We start from the raw sequence: 18884 nt of genomic DNA on the forward strand, positions 1-18884 counted from the left end.
AATTACCAGTTGTTAGAATATACATGGCTTTGTCCATTAGACATGTATGCAGAACATATGCAGTTGAAAAACCATATTCGGGCTTAGTCACAAATAATCTCGGGTTACGGATAGTTAACCGATGCGTGAGCTCATATTTTGCATAGAACTAGACATGCATCATACTTGGTTATTATATTTCTCTATGTTTGTGATTGCTTACTTGTACATTGTTATTCTGCTATGTACTTGTGCTTGTACTGGTTGTGTGGCTTGCCAACATAACTGTGCGAATTCCTAGTCTTAGGCTACGAACCCCTTAAGTTTTTTGTGTAGTACCTTGCTAGGAACCTTAAGTTCTCACCTCCTCGTCTCCCACGTTTTGCAGATGGAGACAGGTGTGATCTTCTCTGAGTGCCTAGCTATTGGGACCAAGTGTGGATCCAGCGACGGAAAGCAGCAGAGGAGGCCAGTAACAGCGAACTCACATGCATGTCTGTATGACTTTCTGTATTAGTGGACGAGTTCTTCCAGTCAACATCTATTAGTAGCTTAGTAGTATAGTGGTCTTTTGCCCTCTGCTTGTATAGACTTTTAGAAGGCTAGTATCTTTTGTATATAGTTATATAATCTAGACAGGTTCAATTGTAGGGTGACTCTTGTGTGACTCAGACCCTGATAATATAAGTCATAGAGTCTATATATGTATCTGTTATATATAAATAAGTCGTCGATGTATTTTTTAAACTATTTAGTATATTAAACTGAGCCTACAGGAGGTTATATGATACTTACATACTTTCTATTTATATTTATATGCTACATGTTTTGAATTGCTTAAGTTTATATCTTATAAACTGGCTAACTCACGATCTCGGTAAGCGATGCAGGCTCATAATAATATGCTTAACATATCTAGTCTAACATTGGTCATGACGTGTTAGAAGTTGAGTAATTACATTGGGGCATCAAATATTTGAAACTTTTATTTTTTTTAGACTCTAAAATTTTAAAATTGTTTCAACTTACTTTGGATATCAATTGAGTTCAGAATATTTTGTAATTTCTGTTAATGTTAGAAAAGTGTCTCTCCTTGTTTTGTTTGTCGCATACTCTCAGTTTTTTTTTTGTCCAATTGAAAGTTTCTAGCATTAAAGTTATCTTAGTTTTGTCTCTCTTTTTCTTAATTTTTGATGTGCAACTTGCTTCAAAGCAATCCAAGAGTGGAGAAAGACAAGAGCGGTTAGCTCAACAAAGAGAAAAAGTCACAAATTAAGTGAAAATATGAGTGTCTCTCATTCAAGTGATACACGTGGAAAGAGTGTGATGGGTCTTTTTTTCTTGGAGGTTCTTCAATGGCATCAAACTTAAACAAAACCGTGATAGATGAAGAGAAAGCGGTCCGAGATCCAAAACTAATATTCCAACTCCAAGCTATGCTAGCAAACTTTGAAGGATTCAACAGCATCTTGATGACATGGATTTGAGGATTGATTCATTACCTTTTGCTTGAAAACCTCATTCCTGAAAATCTATTCACAATGATGAGTCCGAGGGAAATACTTCATCCAACTCTAGATAGCAAAGGCAATGGACAATGTTGATAGTAACATTAATGCTATCAAAATGCGTATTCCGGAATTTAAAGGCAGAAGTGATCTTGAGGTTTACCTAGAATGGGAAAGGAAGGTGGAGCCAATTTTTTCATGTCATAACTATTTCGAGGTGAAAAAGGTGAGGCTACTAGGTGTAGAATTTTCTAATTATGCTCTTGTTTGGTGGGATGAGTTAAAGAAAAATAGAAAACGGATTGGAAAAGCACCAATTCAATTTTGGGAGAAGATGAAGAAGGTCATGCAGCAGCGGTTCGTACCATCTTACTACTATCGGGAGCTACACCAGCAACTCCAATGGCTATATTAAGGCTCTAAGTCAATATAAAAATATCATAAGGAGATGGAGATACTATTGATCAAGTCCAATATTGAAAAAATTCCGAAACTACTATGGCATGTTTCTTGAGTGGCTTAAACCATGACATTGTAAATGCTGTTAAACGTCACTAGTATGTGCAAGTTGAATATTTAGTGAATATGGCTATAAAGGTGAAAAAGCAGCAAAGAAGAAAAGGGATGTGAATTTAGTCCAACTCTAATTCTAGGTGGGATTCTAAGGGAACTAAATTCGAAGAGAAGAATAGCTTCAAGACTCCAGATTCAAAAGAGAAGAGTGCAGACCAACAAATAAAAAAGATCTCATCTAATTCCACATCTAACTCTTTTTCAAGGCATAGAGACATTGCATGCTTTAAGTGTCGAACCATAGGCTATTATGCTTCAGATTGTCCAATAAAAGGATAATGGTTATAACGGAGAATGATGTGTTATCAGAATTCAATGACTCAAATGAATGTGATGACATGTCACAATTGGAAGATGTTACGAATAATAAAGATGTAGTTCAATATGCTGTTAGCGGGGAGGCTTTTATTACTAGGTAGATTTTAAATGTTTAAGCCAAGGATGATCATCTAGAACAATAAGACAATATCTTTCACACGAAGCAGTGTTAGGAGGGAAGGTTAGCCTTATGATTATTGATGCTAAAAGTCATACAAAAGTGATTATTGAAAAATTGCAATTAAAATACACCAAACATCCTAATCCTTACAAATTGGAGTGGTTGAGTGATGTTAGCGAACTAGAGGTTGTGAAGCAAGCTCTTGTGCAATTTTTTATTAAGAGATACAATGATGAAGTACTATGTGATGTTGTACCTATACAAATTTGTCACTTATTCTTAGGGCGTCCATAGCAGTATAATAGGCGTGTGGTTTATGATGATTTTACTAACAGATATTTCTTTACCTACCTTAGCAACAAAATCACACTTACACCCTTATCCCTTAAAGAGGTGTACTTAGAATAGTTGAGAATTTTTGAGTCCACAAAAGAATCTTTAGGATATGAGAAGTCTGAAACACAAAAGGATAAAGAGAGGAGCCTGAGAAAATAAAAAAGTGAGAAACAGAGTTATGGTTTGGGTGAAAAAAAGAGAGTTGCAAGGGAGAAAAGTCTATAAAAGAAAAAAAGAGTGGTAATAATAAAAAATGTATTTTTACGTAAAAGAGGAGAGATCTGAAGAGTGCTAGTTTAGGAAAAAGAGCATTAGTGTTAATGAGATGTAGATATGCATTATTATCTAACATTGAAACTCACCATGAACTACCTAGTGTCCTTAATTCGCTATTGCAGAACTTTAGAGATGTCTTTTTAAATAAGATGCCATCAAATTTACCTCCATTAAGTGGTATTGAACATCATATTGACTTTGTCCTTAGAATGAGCATTCCCAACTGGCCAGCTTATCAGACCAACTCCAAAAAAATAAAGGAGTTATAAAGACAAGTAGATGAGCTCTTAGCTAAAGATTTTGTAAGAGAAAGCATGAGTCTTTATGTTGTTCCAGTATTTTTAGTTTTCAAGAAGGATGGATCATGGAGGATGTGTGTTCACAGTCAAGTTGTCAACAAGATTATGGCAAAGTATCACTATTCTATTTCTAGACTTGATGATATGCTTGATGAATTATATGGATCTAGTATTTTTACTAAGATAGACTTAAGAAGTGGTTATCATCAAATAAGAATGAAATCTGGTGATAAGTGAAAAACAATTTTTAAAATTAAATATGGTTTATATAAGTGGTTAGTAATGCCTTTTGGTTTAACTAATATACATAGTATTTTCATGAGATTAATGAACCACATTTTGAGAGAATTTTTAGAAAAATTTGTAATTGTTTACTTTGATAATATACATATTTATAGCAAATATCTTGATGATCATGTTTTTCATGTTAGGACGGTATTAGAGGTACTTAGAACAAAAAAATTGTATGCTAACCTACAGAAGTACTCTTTTTGTTTGAATAGAGTAGTATTCTTAGGTTTCGTCATAAGTTCTGAGGGAATTGAACTAGACGAAGAGAATGTGAAGGCAATTAAAGAATAGCCTATACTTAAGAGTATTTTTTATGTTAAAAATTTTTATGCTCTCGCTGATTTTTATTGATAGTTTGTAAAAGATTTTTCTATTATTGTTGCGCCTTTAATTAAAATTATAAAAAATGACGTAGGTTTTCATTGGAAAAAAGAACAAGAAATAATTTTTACCACTTTAAAAGATTTATTGTATTCTATACCCATTGTTGTTTTACTAGATTTTTCTAAGACTTTTAAAATCGAATATGATGCTTCTGAGATTGTTATAAGTGCTATTTTGATGCAAGAAAAATGAACAATAACTTATTTCAGTGAGAAGTTGAATGAAAATCGTCTCAACTACTCAATTTATAATAAAAAAAAAATAGTATGCTTTGGTGCGAGACTACTCAACTTATAATAAAAAAATAGTATGCTTTGGTGCGAGCGTTAGAAGTTTGACAATATTATCTGCTTCCTAAAGAATTTGTGGTGCATGCTGATCATGAATCCTTAAAATACTTGAAGGGTCAAGGAAAGTTAAACAAGAGACATGCAAAGTGGGTAGAATTTCTTGAACCTTTTTCTTATGTGATTGCCTATAAACAAGGTAAAGGAAATGTGATTGCTGATGCATTATCTAGGTGGTATTTTTTAATCACTATTCTTACTTTTAAATCCTTCATTGTTGCATAATAATGAAATTAGACCTTATCTGCAATTTCTTTGTTTACTGCAATAAAAAATTATCCCATAAGAACCTTAGGAGTCTTTTCAATATTAGCATTGTTCATCAAATACAGCAACACTTTGTGGTACTTTTTTACTAATTTTGAACCTTGTTTCAACTTATAAAGCTTTTCAAAAAATTTGCTGGGGTATGATGATGGCACAAACTGATTTCTCATGATTTTCTTCATCTTCTCCTAGCTGTAAATTAGGCTTTTACGATATCTTCTTATAGATCTTCCTAATTTGTTCCACCAAGTATGTGCATCGTCAGAAAATTTGACTTCTACCAATCTAACTTTCTTGTTCTCTAAAAAGTTGGAACACGTAAAAATCAACTCTACCTTCTTTTCTCATTCAAAATAAGTTTTAGTATCATTCCCTCCTTTAGAAGTAGGGATTCGTATTTTAAAAACTTTCCTCCCATATGAGATTCCATCATTATCACTATTACAATCTCAAGCCTTGTTGATTCGGATTTTGAAACCTGAAAAATTTAATAAAACCTCACAATACTCTTCTCACGTAAATCACTCAGATTAAGACACTCGTATTTGTATTCAATGTGTTTTTTTTTTTCTCTTTTGTGCTCATCACTCTTACCTTTTGTCACTTTTAGATTGCATTTAACAAGTTATACTTCAGAAATCAAGAAAAAGAGAGAGACTAAACTAAGATAAATTTAGTGATAAAAACTTTCAATTTGATAAGAAAAAAAATCAGATTATATGACAAAGGACACAAAATATAAATAGATACTTTTTCTAGAGTTTTAAAGAAATTAGAATAATTTTTAATCCCAATTGATATCCTAGAGTAATTTAAAACAAATCTAAAATTTTGGATACTTAAAAATTGAAATCAACAACCTTGTTAATTGTATGATATTTTCCTCCTTTTTTTTATACTTTTAAAACATTATATCTTTCTCTTTTTTTCTGCACTTTAAGAACATTATTGTTTTTTTATTTTCTTTTTTGTTATTTTTTATTTTTTAATTTTTTTTAATGTAACTATAAAGTAAATTTGCAAAAATAGAAGATAAAAAAAGAGACTAACCAAGAATCCTAAAATATATAGATAAATAAGAATTTATCTACGATCTGTAATTAATACCAAATGATAAGAAAAAAAATAATGAAGAATGAAAGACTAAGAAAATTTGAATGAATATGAAAGACAAAAGAAAAAGATAAGAAAAGACACAATGGAAAAACAAAAAGATAGATAAAGAGATTTTTCTACTAGACTTTTAAAAAATCTGTTCTTAGCAACTTAGGTCACTGAAAGAAATTTTTCTATTAGACTTTTAAAGAACTTGTCCTTAACAACCTATATCAAAGGACTAAAAGTGAAAAATTAACACTAAGAATTACCTTAAGTTGGATCCTTTAAATTTCTTCATATAACAAGCAAAGTAAATCTCTCACCTCATTTGATCACATATAGAAAAATATACATAAAGTAATTGAGAACTCTTTTCATCAAAAAGTATTTAAATTGTTTAACAAAAGTATTTAAATAGACTCTAACAGATTAGTTTAAAAGTGGGCAAATCTCCCTAGATATGACTCTAAAATCGATCCTATTAAGTTAAATCAGATCTAATTTGAATTAAAGATCCTAAAAGATATAATAACTAATTTGAATCAGATTTGATCTCATTGGATTGAATCAGATTTAATTTAAACTTAAAATACCTAAAAATACTACTAACAAATCAAAACTAAATCAAGTCTTTTGATAAATTTTAATTACAAATTAAACTAAAATATGGGCTAAATAATTTCGAAAATTAATACTAAATTTGTGACTCCCAATAAATTTATAGAATACTTTTAAATTTTTTTATGTCCTCTTTTAATCCAATGAACCTTATGAGTGCCTTTCAAAAATCTCTCTTCTCCATTTGAGATTTCAGATTCATATTGTTCCATTTCACATACCACATTCCTTTATAGTACTCTCCTTCTAATTTAATGCTAATTAACTTCGAAAATCTCCCTTTTAGTGTTTTATTTTCTACCCATATATCCTTCTACACCCGTGTGTTCTTACCATCACTAACACAGATCTTCCATCCTTCTTTGCACATTTCTTTATATACCTCATTTTTCTTCGTGATTCTTACAATTTATTTTCACAACCTATTTATTACTTTGTAGTCATATTCCTATACCAACTTTTTCAAATCTACATTATAACATAATCCTACTACCCTTATGCACAATGGTTCACTCCCATGTGGGTACTTCCACCACCATTTGAAAAGTATCATCATATTCTTTATATCTAAGTCACCCACTCTTAATCTCCATGCTCTTTCGGTTTTTGAATGATGTCCAACTGATAGTTGGCATCATTTTCTTATTATTTCTCTCATCCACCTCCTTCTCCCCCTCCTCCTCCCCCTCCCAAAAAAAATTTGTATGCATTGAGATTACCTTTTTTGCTACTACTTTTATCATTTTAAGCAACCCAAGGTAATATATAGGCAGACTTTTGATAATCAATTTTATGATAACTAATTTCGCTGTCTTAGAGAGTAAAGATCATTTCCACCCCACTTAACTTTTTTTTTTATTTTATCCAGCATTGGCCTTGATGTCACTGCTCTTTTTGGACTCACTCCCAATGGAATATCCAAATATATAATTGGTAGAGATCTGATGAATGAAAAATTAATGTGCTCAGATATTGGCAAGTACACCAAATTATTCAAATAATACCATGGTGAGTTGATATCGTTTTCACAAGAATTAATAGATTGAGGCAGGTAATATCTAATTGAATCTCTAATCAGATCAATCAAACATTGACAAAAGAATTATGAATCTTAAAAAAAATAAAGAACAGATAAGAAGAGAATTGGGAGAAGGCTTAGAGAATTAAGAAGTAATCACTAAATGAGAAAGTTGAAAGCTTCAGAGATATTTTATTCTTAGGAAAAATAGTGCTTGTATTTTCTTACTTTAACTCATACAAAAATCTTTTCACATCAAATCTTTTATAATCAAATTTCAATTTCTTGGTAATTTAATTTCTCTTAACCCAATTAATTACCAATTTCTTGGTCAACCAATCAAGAGAAAAGGTGAAGAACGGTCTTCATTTTCAGCCACATAATATTAAAGAACTATTTCTAGTTGCATTACGTGTCACGTATTCAGGACTAGTTCTAAATAATTGAAGATTATGGGATGAGTTTCAAGCTAATTCTAAAATTAAATTTCTCAAAATAATAACAAAATTCAAGACAGAATTAGATTTTTCAATAATTCTAACCATTAATGATGAAGAACAAAATTCAATCTTGAAAAAGTAGAAAAGCATGAATGAAAATAAGAAAAACACTCACATTATAAATCCATAAATCAAACAGAGCTCCTAATCTTCAACAGTGGAGGTTTAGTGACTCATGATAATGAAGATAACTAAAGAGATGAGAGAGATATACTGATAAATCCATATTTTACGATAATTTTAGGTTGAAAATAGTGGAATTTATCAACTTATCTTGCACTTATTCCTTGAAATTACATACTTTCGTGAATTTCTCCTAATTGTGCTTAATTGTTAAAAACATAATTGTTATGATTTAAATTGTCAAATTTAATTAACTTTTTTCCATTCGATAACTTAATATTTGATTGAGTGAATTAAGGTTTAGAAGAAAAGGATGGCTTGAAAAGACGGAAAAAAAAACATGCAAAAGTGGAGAATTCATCAAAACATGAAGTCGTGAAGATCTGCCAATCATGCGTACGCATCACTTTCTATTCATGCGTACGCATCTCAGTCTCATGCCTTACTTAAAAAGGCACGTGACTTACGATTTCAAGTTCATTTTTTGGGCTAATCCAACTCATTTATGAGGATTTGAACTAAGAATCTAAAGGGGATTAACACACAGTCTAACATATCACATTTTCATAGTTTTTTAGTTTTTGTTCATAGTTTTTGAAACTCCAACTTTTCTCTAGGCTTTGCTAAGTTTAATTTAGTTTTGCTACTAATTTTGGATTTTACTCTTGTTTAATTGTAGTTTTGATACTTGATTTTGTGTCTTGCACCCTAATTCTCTTAGAATTTAGTAGTAATTATCATGTTTTGTTTTGCTATTTTATGAACCTATGAATTTTGGATTTCCATTAATAAAGTTAATATTTTAATTTTTATACATGCTTGTTTAAGTTGTTGGTATTAATTTCATGCATTGGTTAGCTATAGCTTTTATTAATTTTTGTAATTTATCATGTTTTATCTCTTTGTACACCAAGTGTTCGATGAAATGTTTACTTTAACTATGGAGTAGAATTTCTATCTTTTGGCTTGAGGTTAAGGAATTAGATAACCTTGAGTCATTAATGTCCAATATTGAGTGATAATTTAGAGTTGTTAGTTGTTTTTGTTTCTACTAACGCTAACCTTTTACTAAACTCAATTAGTAAGTTAGTTAGGACTTGTGGATTAAGATCAATTATACCTACTTGATTTTTCTTAATATTTAGAGGTTGACTAAGTGGGATTAACTCTTCAAAATTTTCATATTTGTGGTTAATGATAAGGATAGGAACCCTTGACTCTCAATCCTAGCCAAGACCCCTTTAAGCATTTGAATTTTACTTCTTTACTAGTTCAATTCCTTAATCATTTATAGTTTGAATTAATTGTTTTTTAGTATAGTTGTTAGCTTAATTGTTTCTCTTTATTCATGCTTGCTTAGTTTATCATTTACTTGTTTATTGATTCTAGTTTCTTGCAATTTAATTGTTGCTTACTCCTTAGTTCCCCTAGTCTCTTTAATTTTTGTAATTTGCACTTGAAAACCCCGAATTCATAGTTAATGATGTGCATTCTATTGCAAGTCCAAGGAAGAACGACCAGGATTAAAACTCCCAGTTAATTATTTTGAAATTTGTGACATTTTACTAAACTTTGATAGTGTTGGTATCCGGTTTAGGACTATATCTATGATGAATCTTGTGTTTTAACTTGTGAAATTCTAAACCGGTATCTAACCCTCATCATGTACGTATGGTGATTCTGGATTCCCTCCAGCTATCTTTCCCTTGTGAACCTTGTTCACTTATTTATATTCTAAGTTCTATCTAAAATTCAAATTCAAAAACTAACTCTAATCTTATCTTCAGAAATGATAAAATAACTACCTACTTAAAAATTCAAATCTATTCTAGAGATAAATCCATACAATCAAATCTTATCTTTTAGAAGGAATTAAATATTAACTAATCACTTAAATCTTGAATCTTCGGATGAGATTAAGCTTACTAAGAGTGCATATTAGAATTAGGCCTTTACAAGTATTGCATCCTGGGAGTATGGAGTTTTGGAGCGCTGGGCGTGCTTCCTTAAGTTTGGGCGTTGGCCCATTTGTGCCTCCAGGAGCCAAGGAATGTCGAGCATTGGTGAGGGGCCGATGGGCGCCGGTGAGGGGACATCGGGCGTCGGTGAGGGGATGCCGGGTGTAATACCCTACCACACAGAGTTTTACGCTTAAGTCGTAAAACAAAGATGGCAAGATGTTATGACCTTTAAAATAAAATGGATTATGTATAATAAATGAACGAATAGAGTACTCTAGGAGCCCTGAAGAATAGGTAAATCAAAATCGCAAAATTAAAAGCGCAACGCTTAGAAATATGGATTACTTGCGTGAGAAGAAAACTAAATTTCATAAGAGTAATTAAACAGAAAGTAGAAACAGAAGGTCATGAATACAAAATAACAAGCTCCTAACTCAGCCTGCGAATCTAAGGCTGGCCAGAGAATATTTACATACGTATATACATATCCCAAAAAGCCAAAATACATGTTTAAAACTCTAGTTCTCCATAAACCTCTATGAGGTGCAAAGGTAAAACATATATACATAGGGAGAAACTGCGCATATATATATAACAAAACAAAACAAAAACATAATCCCATAAAGCCCACTTCGCCGCGGAGAACTCCAGACGCCTAGCGAGGTGTCTCTCAACCTGCATCTGAAAACAACAACATATCATGGGATGAGAACCGGAGGTTCTCACTTCTCAGCATGGTAAAGGTGCCACTCACATAAGGTATAAGGTCTTGGAAATGCCAAAGGCAATCCTAGAACGCCGATACTCAGATTATATAGCTTAATATACTAAACAGAAACCATAAAAAGGGTAGGTGTCTAAGGAATTCTAAACTCAACTCTAAACTTAACCTTAACACTAAGCATGTCCACCTTTCCTCCGTTACTCCACCTCCAGTGGGTTTGCAAAGACAAACAAACAGACAATTGCAAGCACAAGTAGGAAACAAGTAGTGCAAGTAATAATTATCACAATTAACATAATATATTCAGTTAAGCATTCCTAAATAAGGCATAGCAAACAAACAAAAAAAATGCACATGATTATATGCCTGTCCTATGACTGATGAGGCTCATCTGTCGGTTATCAAGCCAATGCGACAAGTCCGAAAATTCTTGGACTGTCCCCCGTCGCGCATCTCCATGAGTCTATGCATAACTTTTCTTTATTTCATTCATAATTCATACATTCATATATAACTTTACTCAATGGGGGTTATCCATTCCCAAGAATTTATGCGTGCCCGGTCACCCTTGCGACGTAGGGTCAACAAATTATCGAGTCTCAACTTGGAACACGTAGGGGTGGCAAAGCGGGCTGGCCCGCCCCAACCCGCCCCGCCCCGCCTAGGCCCGCCTCATAAACGGGGCGGACCGACCCGCCCTGCCAACTAAAATGGGTTCAAAATGCTAGCCCGCCCCGCTTTATGGCGGATTGGCGGGTTGGCGGGCTAGCCCGCTTGACTCTTTTTTCTTTTTTTTTTTTGAAAAATAAAATTCATTAAAATTAACCAAAAAATAATAATTAAAAAATAAAATACAAATAAAAAATAGTCAAATTATAATATAATTTGTTTACTATTTTTTTTAATTTTTAACTTCAATAAAATTGTTCAAAATAATATTCGTCAATAAAATTATCTTTATTTTAAAAAATAAGTCACATAATTTGAGCATATATACGAAATTGTAAAATAAAATAAATAAAGTTAATAACTAAAAGAAGAATAAAAACAAAAAATGAAAAAAAAGTGTTTAAAAATTCTATAATTATTAATTTTATAATAGTAACCACTATTTTATTTAATAAAAAAAAGAAAAATATAAAGTTTCGGCCCGGCGGACCGGTCCGCCCCGCCCCGCCAAAACCCGCCAATTTGGCGGTGCGGGTTTGGCGGGTTTTTTTAATTTGGCGGGTTCGAAATCCTAGCCCGACCCGCCTATTTTAGCGGGTTTTGCGGATTGGCCCGGCGGGTTCGACCCGTTTTGCCACCCCTAGGAACACGTGGTAGCGAGCCACGGTTCTGTACCCAGAGAAACTCGTATCTCAGATAACATAAGAATTCATAAGCCACATACTGTTCATAATCATTTAAATTCATTTCACAATCATTCGTCATAGCCATGGCACCTTATAGCTCTCATATTTACACATTCTCCTCCTATAATTTATCACTTTTAATCTTTTCTTCATTTTCAAGTTATCTCTATTTCCTTACTTCATTTAATTACTAGGCTTACTACTCGTGATTTAAGGCTAATAGAACGAAAATAGAGGTTTAGAAATTTGAAAATTAGGTTTAAAATTCTAAAACCCATATTTGCTTAAATAGGGGCTATGCGTACGCGTGGGTCACGCATACACGTGGGCATACGAAAAGACCAGCTCGTGCGTGCATTCCCTCATCATATGTATGCGTGCGTATGCACCTCGTGTCACGCGTACGCGTGGGTGTACGTTTTTCCAAAAAATTCAGTGAAGTTAAAAAGCTGCAGAATTACATATTTCCAACCCAAACTTCCGACGCGCTTAACTTATTCATTTTAAATCATTTTTCATCCGTTCTTCGAACGGCATAAGCTTCATGAACCCACCTTTCATTTAAAACAAGTTTAAAACAATTTGGGGGTTCGAAAGCCAAGTTATAACTCGTCAAAATTCGGCTAAAAACCAATTTTTACAAAATTTCAAAAACCTCAATTTTTCATTAATTCAATATCCACTTCCCTTCTTGTATTCAGCACAAACATATACCATAACATTTCCATATAACTCTGCTATCCACTTATCATAATCCATCAAACTCCAATTTTTACCAATCCACACCCTAAATTTCATACTTTCATGAACAAAAATTACCAACACCTTGCCAGACATTCATATATAGCCAATATCATCAATTTACCAACACATACATAACTTATATTACCAATCAATGTTACTAATGCTAAGCATCCAACATTCATAGTCATTCCAACCTATTCTATTATTCTCTAACCTAAGTTTTCACAAAACATTATATATTAAATACGTGAAACCTAAACCATACCTTGGCCGATTTCCGCGTATTGTCCAAGGCAAACTCACCAAAACCAACACAACCCCAAGGTCCAAAAGTTCACCAAAACACTAGTACTCAACCTCCACTAAAATTCTAACGTCCACAATTTCAAACTCCAATTATTTATTCACAACCTAATACATATTCATAACACATATACACTCAATTTACATATCCATATATATAAAAATTCAGTACTCATACACTAATTTAATAAATTGACTAGGGTTAATAATCCTTACCGTACCCACAGATCAAGAGAGCCAAGTTCAACGATTTCTGCAAGCTAATTCGAACCTAGAGAACCAAAATCAACAAATTCTTCAACTTGAGCTCTCACAATTTTCGAAAACTAAGGGGTAGAAGAACTGGGATGATAGAGTGTCTTACCTATGAAATTGTTTCGGTAGAATCGTTGAGCTCGACGCGGTGGTCGCGTGGCCGCAAACGATGTGGCGATCGGAGCTCGGATGAAGGAGATATGGTAGTTTGAAAGTAGCGTAAGGGTTGAGTTCTCTTCTCCCCTTCTCTGGCTGTTTTCAGCATTTTGCTGAATGAGGAAGAAGAAGATGAGCTTCAGCTCATTTAAGTGCTGGGCTGGTTGGACCCACAGGCCTAGTTTGGATCCGGTTCAACCAGTTCGGTCCAATCTTAGACCGAATTCTTTAAAATTAGTGTCAAAATTCTCATTTTGATGAGCTCTACCCTAATTTAATATAATATTCACATTTCTAATTTGTCATAATCATCCGCACATGATCTGACTTAGAGCATTTCAATGCCCTAACTTTCTCGTTCAAAAATTTTTGCACCCAGCTTATGTCCATGCAAAATCTATCAATTTTACTTGCGTAGTTCTCATTCCTCCATGTGAACTTTCTTCCCCCTAATAGCATATCTATCACCTTCATATCATGTATTCACTTTTTGAATTTTCTCACCCTTGTATTATTTATTCTTCCACTACTCATTTCATCTTAATGTAGAATTTTATTAAAATTTTTAAACATGATTGCCGGCAAATTGGTTTGGCTTTTCACGTTCAACAATTCATCCCATACCTTCTTTCTTCCATCAATAGAATTTGGGGCATAAACTAACCCCGCTAAAATTTGGTCATTCACGTCTTTTAGTGTACCAACCACACAAAATCATTTATTCCCTCTAATTACAGTTTGAACATCTAAAAAAAGCTTTCTCCCATATCAATATAAGACCGCCACTATTTTGTACTGCATCGACAATAGCCCTTTTATGTTCTATGTCTTTCTACATCCTTTTAATTTCAAAATCCTTCATGCTATAGCAGTTTTTGTTTCCACTAGTCCAAATATTTTTACACAATTTTTTCTCACCATATTTCTAATCACTCTACAATTTTATAGCACAATCATAAAGATATATTTATTGACTCACCTTATTTATTGTTGTCTCTTTTTTCTTTTTACAGCTTCTAATTCTTTTTTCAATTTCACCCATCTTTTCTCTTTTATCTTTAATTTCTTCTTTCTTTAAGTACTTCTTCACATTCTCCTCGTTATATATGCATAGCCCCAATTTTATGCCCACGCTCCAAATCTTGTTTGCCTCTATCTTAAGATCGCTAGCTTCATCTTCACTAGAGAAGTTATTCTCAATCATGTCACTCTCTTCTTCTACTACTCTTGCTTTTTTCATCCCTCACTTACTTAATAATTTCCTTCTTCTCTCTTGTTTTGTGATGATCCCCACTTTTTTATTTTTTTCTTTGATTCTTTTTTTCTAGTTTTAGTGAATTCTTGTTCATTCACACTATTCACCTATTTATCATGCTTGTTGCACATGTTCTCGAATCCTAATGTCATCAATAGGTCTAAAAGAGATCCATCTTTAAATGATACTCCACTTTCTTTTATATCTTCTCTATTTTTTATTTTGGTGTCTGCTACCCCTTTGCTATTTTAGGGCCTCTTATGCAAGTCTAAACATAATTTAATGGCTACATCTATAATATCTCTTTCATCTTGTAATGCTTTGAATTCTTGACTCATGATCTTCTAACCTCCACCCGTGGCCCTCATCATTCTACAAGTGGGCCAACCTTGCATCATGACATACGTCCCATTCATGAACTATACCAATTAATTCTACATTCAAAGTCTTTTTTACTATCGAGCTCTCCTTGATCCTTGCAGTTACATTTTCTTCTTTATAAACTTTATCTTGCTTAGCTTCTATATTATTGTTCTTCCTTATTATGCTCATTACTCACGTCCTTTTGATCATGTTCTTTTTTCTCATGATCGGCTCCTCTACTTTTGGATGAGTGCATAGAGGCCCCAACTCATTTACAAAGATTTAAAATTCTTCACCTTCATTCCTTGCATTCAACATTGGCTGGATCATTGGTGAGAAATTAGAGTCTACCAACACTTTAAATAAGTTGTATTATTTCATCTCTTCCTCATCTATCTTGATTACTGCTCCTCATACTTTTTTTACTCTCTTCACACCAAGCATGCAACGGCAGCTCGAAGACTTCGATCCATCGCTTTCTCGTTATGTTTATCTCCCCCACCGACCACTTTCTCGTCTCCACAAGATGGTTGAGAAGGAACAAAAAGTTGGCTATCACCTCCATGTTCTCTGTGGTATAAAAAGTCATTAACATTTTCATGGATACCATTATATTCACCTCTACTATGTCGCTTCAATATCTTATTATAGTCTTCATCATCTCTTTATAACCAATTAGGTTAATCGCCTCCTCTCACTAAACTTCTCTAATATCCCATTATCACATCTCAAATATATTGTTGACTTTCACAATGTGAACACCACATTTTCATCTCTTAAGTTATAGTTTCTTGTTTGTTTCTCCTCCCATCTTCAACACGTTCTTATATGACCTTCCATCCACATGATTCCTTCCTCCCTGATGTAGCTCTCTTATTCTTCTTGCATCTTCTTTTTCATGACTCCCTTTCCTCGTCCGGTACCTAATAACAAATGCAAACATTAGCTCATTCCTCATTCCCTTCTTCCTTAATAAGAACACATCCACAACTCTTCTTTCTCTAGAAAACACCTTCTAGATCTATTCTAATGTTGTGTTTTTCGAAAGATTATCATTAAAAATCGTCACCACTTGCCTTTTCATTTTTTCGATGTCTTTCCTACTCATTTTTCTGGTTTGTAGTTTTTTGTGATCATAGTTGAAGTGTGTTGAATGATGGTTTGATCCTTCATGGATTTTAGTTTTACATCTCCTCACAAGTTGTCACTCTTCTCTCTCCGTCTCTTACCCTCTTTCTATTTTTTTTTTCACTCTCTTATCTCATATTTGTTGATCTTTTTCAAAGACTCTATTTAATAAATGTTTATTATTCCTATTTCTGCTATTGGTGGATATTTATTATTTTTTTTGAGATTTTTTCTAGCTCAATTACCTCTTTGATTTGCTAGAAAATAAGGTGAAAGTGAAAGATTGGAGATTTGGGATGAGATAGAATTAGAGTTCCATGTTAGGTTAAATTTTATAAGGTAGTTTAGAAATTTTGAATAATTTTTTAGAATTTGAGTAGTTTAAAAATTTTGAATAAATTTATTGACATTCTAAACATTCATGATTAAAAATAATAATTTACTTTTAAAAATATCAAAATCTTATCATTTATATATAAAAAAAATTATTTTTTATATTGTTAAATCATAACAAATATTTTTTTTAAACATTTGCATATATAATAATATAAATATTACCGTACTATTAAATTCTTCCTGCTGTGTGGCTACTGTATAATAATTAATTGCATACTATATAATAAAATAATTAAACTAATTAAATTTGGAACCAATCCAAAAGAAGGAGAAAAACAAAAAAAGAAAAAAAAAGAAAAAATAATACTAATTGGAGTTTGAAGAGAGAGATGAAAATGTATATATTTGTCTATGCTATTAGGAATAAATAATATGATTACAATTCGATTAATTATATGTCAAATAATTTATTATTAATATTATATATTATTCAATTAAAAGATTAATATAATAAAATTTTTTATTAAATTTAGAAATTTATTATTATGACAATGATCATAATAATAAGAGATTTTTTTTATAATTTAATCTAAGTTGTTTTTTATTATAAGATTATTAAAAAGAATATTAATAATTCAAAAAGGTTAATTTATAATGGTCTTTATTGGATGAGGATTAATAAATCTTATTTATTAAATTATATATATAGACGGTGCATATAGAGATATGACTGTTGGAATGACTCACTCTGAGAATTCCAAATGGTTATAATTGTCACATATTTGTCAATAGGATATTCTCAGGATATTCTCAGGATGAATGTAGTACTAGAGTTCCTTTGACCTGCGACTATTATAATTAATAATGTATTTATTATACTTTGATTTCGGACACCTAATACTCTAGTGTGCTAGTTGAATAGATATTGAATATGATTTAAATACTTGTAGAATTAATGATTAGTTAAGAAAGAATACATCAACTCTCGATAAAGAATTTGAACTCCATGATTATAATGTTTGAGATGAATAAAATATTGACCAAGAATATTGAATAAATGAAAAAATGAGTTTCTTAGGCTATTCACATTTCATCGTAATAATAGTTACAAGTTAGAGTTTGACAATTAAACCATACTCTAAGGATTAACCAAGAGTTGAAAAGATGGACAGAATTATACTTTGTTATTCTCGAATTCTTAGTAAAAATATATTATTTCATACTATTGGATCGTTGAGAAGTGTTGTTAGATGCTAACTTTAATTAGTAAATTGAGTATGACTAATTTATCACCTGCATAGTATTGGACCTATGGTTCACACACTAACAAACATTTTAATTTTTGTTAAAAAATTATTTAATTATTATTTTAATTTGATGAAATAAATAATTATATTAATTCAAATAAATATTATTATATTCTTTGTTAGTACTAAGAATATAAAAATAATATTATAATTGAGAATATTAAATGAGAATTGATGATAATTAGTTATTCTATTTCTAAATTTAATTTTTAAGTTTAAATGAGATCCTAACCGATTCTATTTCAAATTGAATTGTGATATAATATGATTCATAAAATTTCAATTTAAAGTAAGATAAGATAAGATTTATATTTGAAATCAATAATAAATCTTGTACTATATATATGTATGGGATCAAAATCCTCTGAAATTAGGAAGGAAGTTAGTAAATTGGTAAAATGAGGAGTTAATCACTCTTAAATTAAAATAATGGGCACACATTTCATAAAAATTATAAAATCAATGGTGATTAACCTTTCACTTTACCACTTTATCAACTTTCTCACTTTAGTAGAACTAAATTCATATGTATAACTAGAGTAGAGAAAAACACATAAGAGTTTTATTCTCTATCTCTATACACACAAATATATGTGAGCATACTTTTTGGAGAAGAATTTTATGATTATGTAAAGAGTTACAAAAAGGTTTTTCTCAATTTAAATTAGATATCTATTAGTCAAAGAATTGACAGCAAATATTAATCTCAGTATGGATACGCACATAATTATTATACAATCGAAGAATAATGTTTTTATTAAAACGTACTAAAGATATTTGTATTTTATCTATGTTATTCGAATAAAATTTACACACAAAATAGATCTTTAAGATTATTTTAGAGATAATACCCATTTTAGCCCTTGAAAATTTACATTTGGCTCAATTTCAATCCCCAAATTTTAATTTACCCAATTGAGACCCTAAATATTGAATCATGA

Source organism: Arachis stenosperma, chromosome 2, assembly GCF_014773155.1.
Source record: "Arachis stenosperma cultivar V10309 chromosome 2, arast.V10309.gnm1.PFL2, whole genome shotgun sequence".
Classification (NCBI taxonomy): Eukaryota; Viridiplantae; Streptophyta; class Magnoliopsida; order Fabales; family Fabaceae; genus Arachis; species Arachis stenosperma.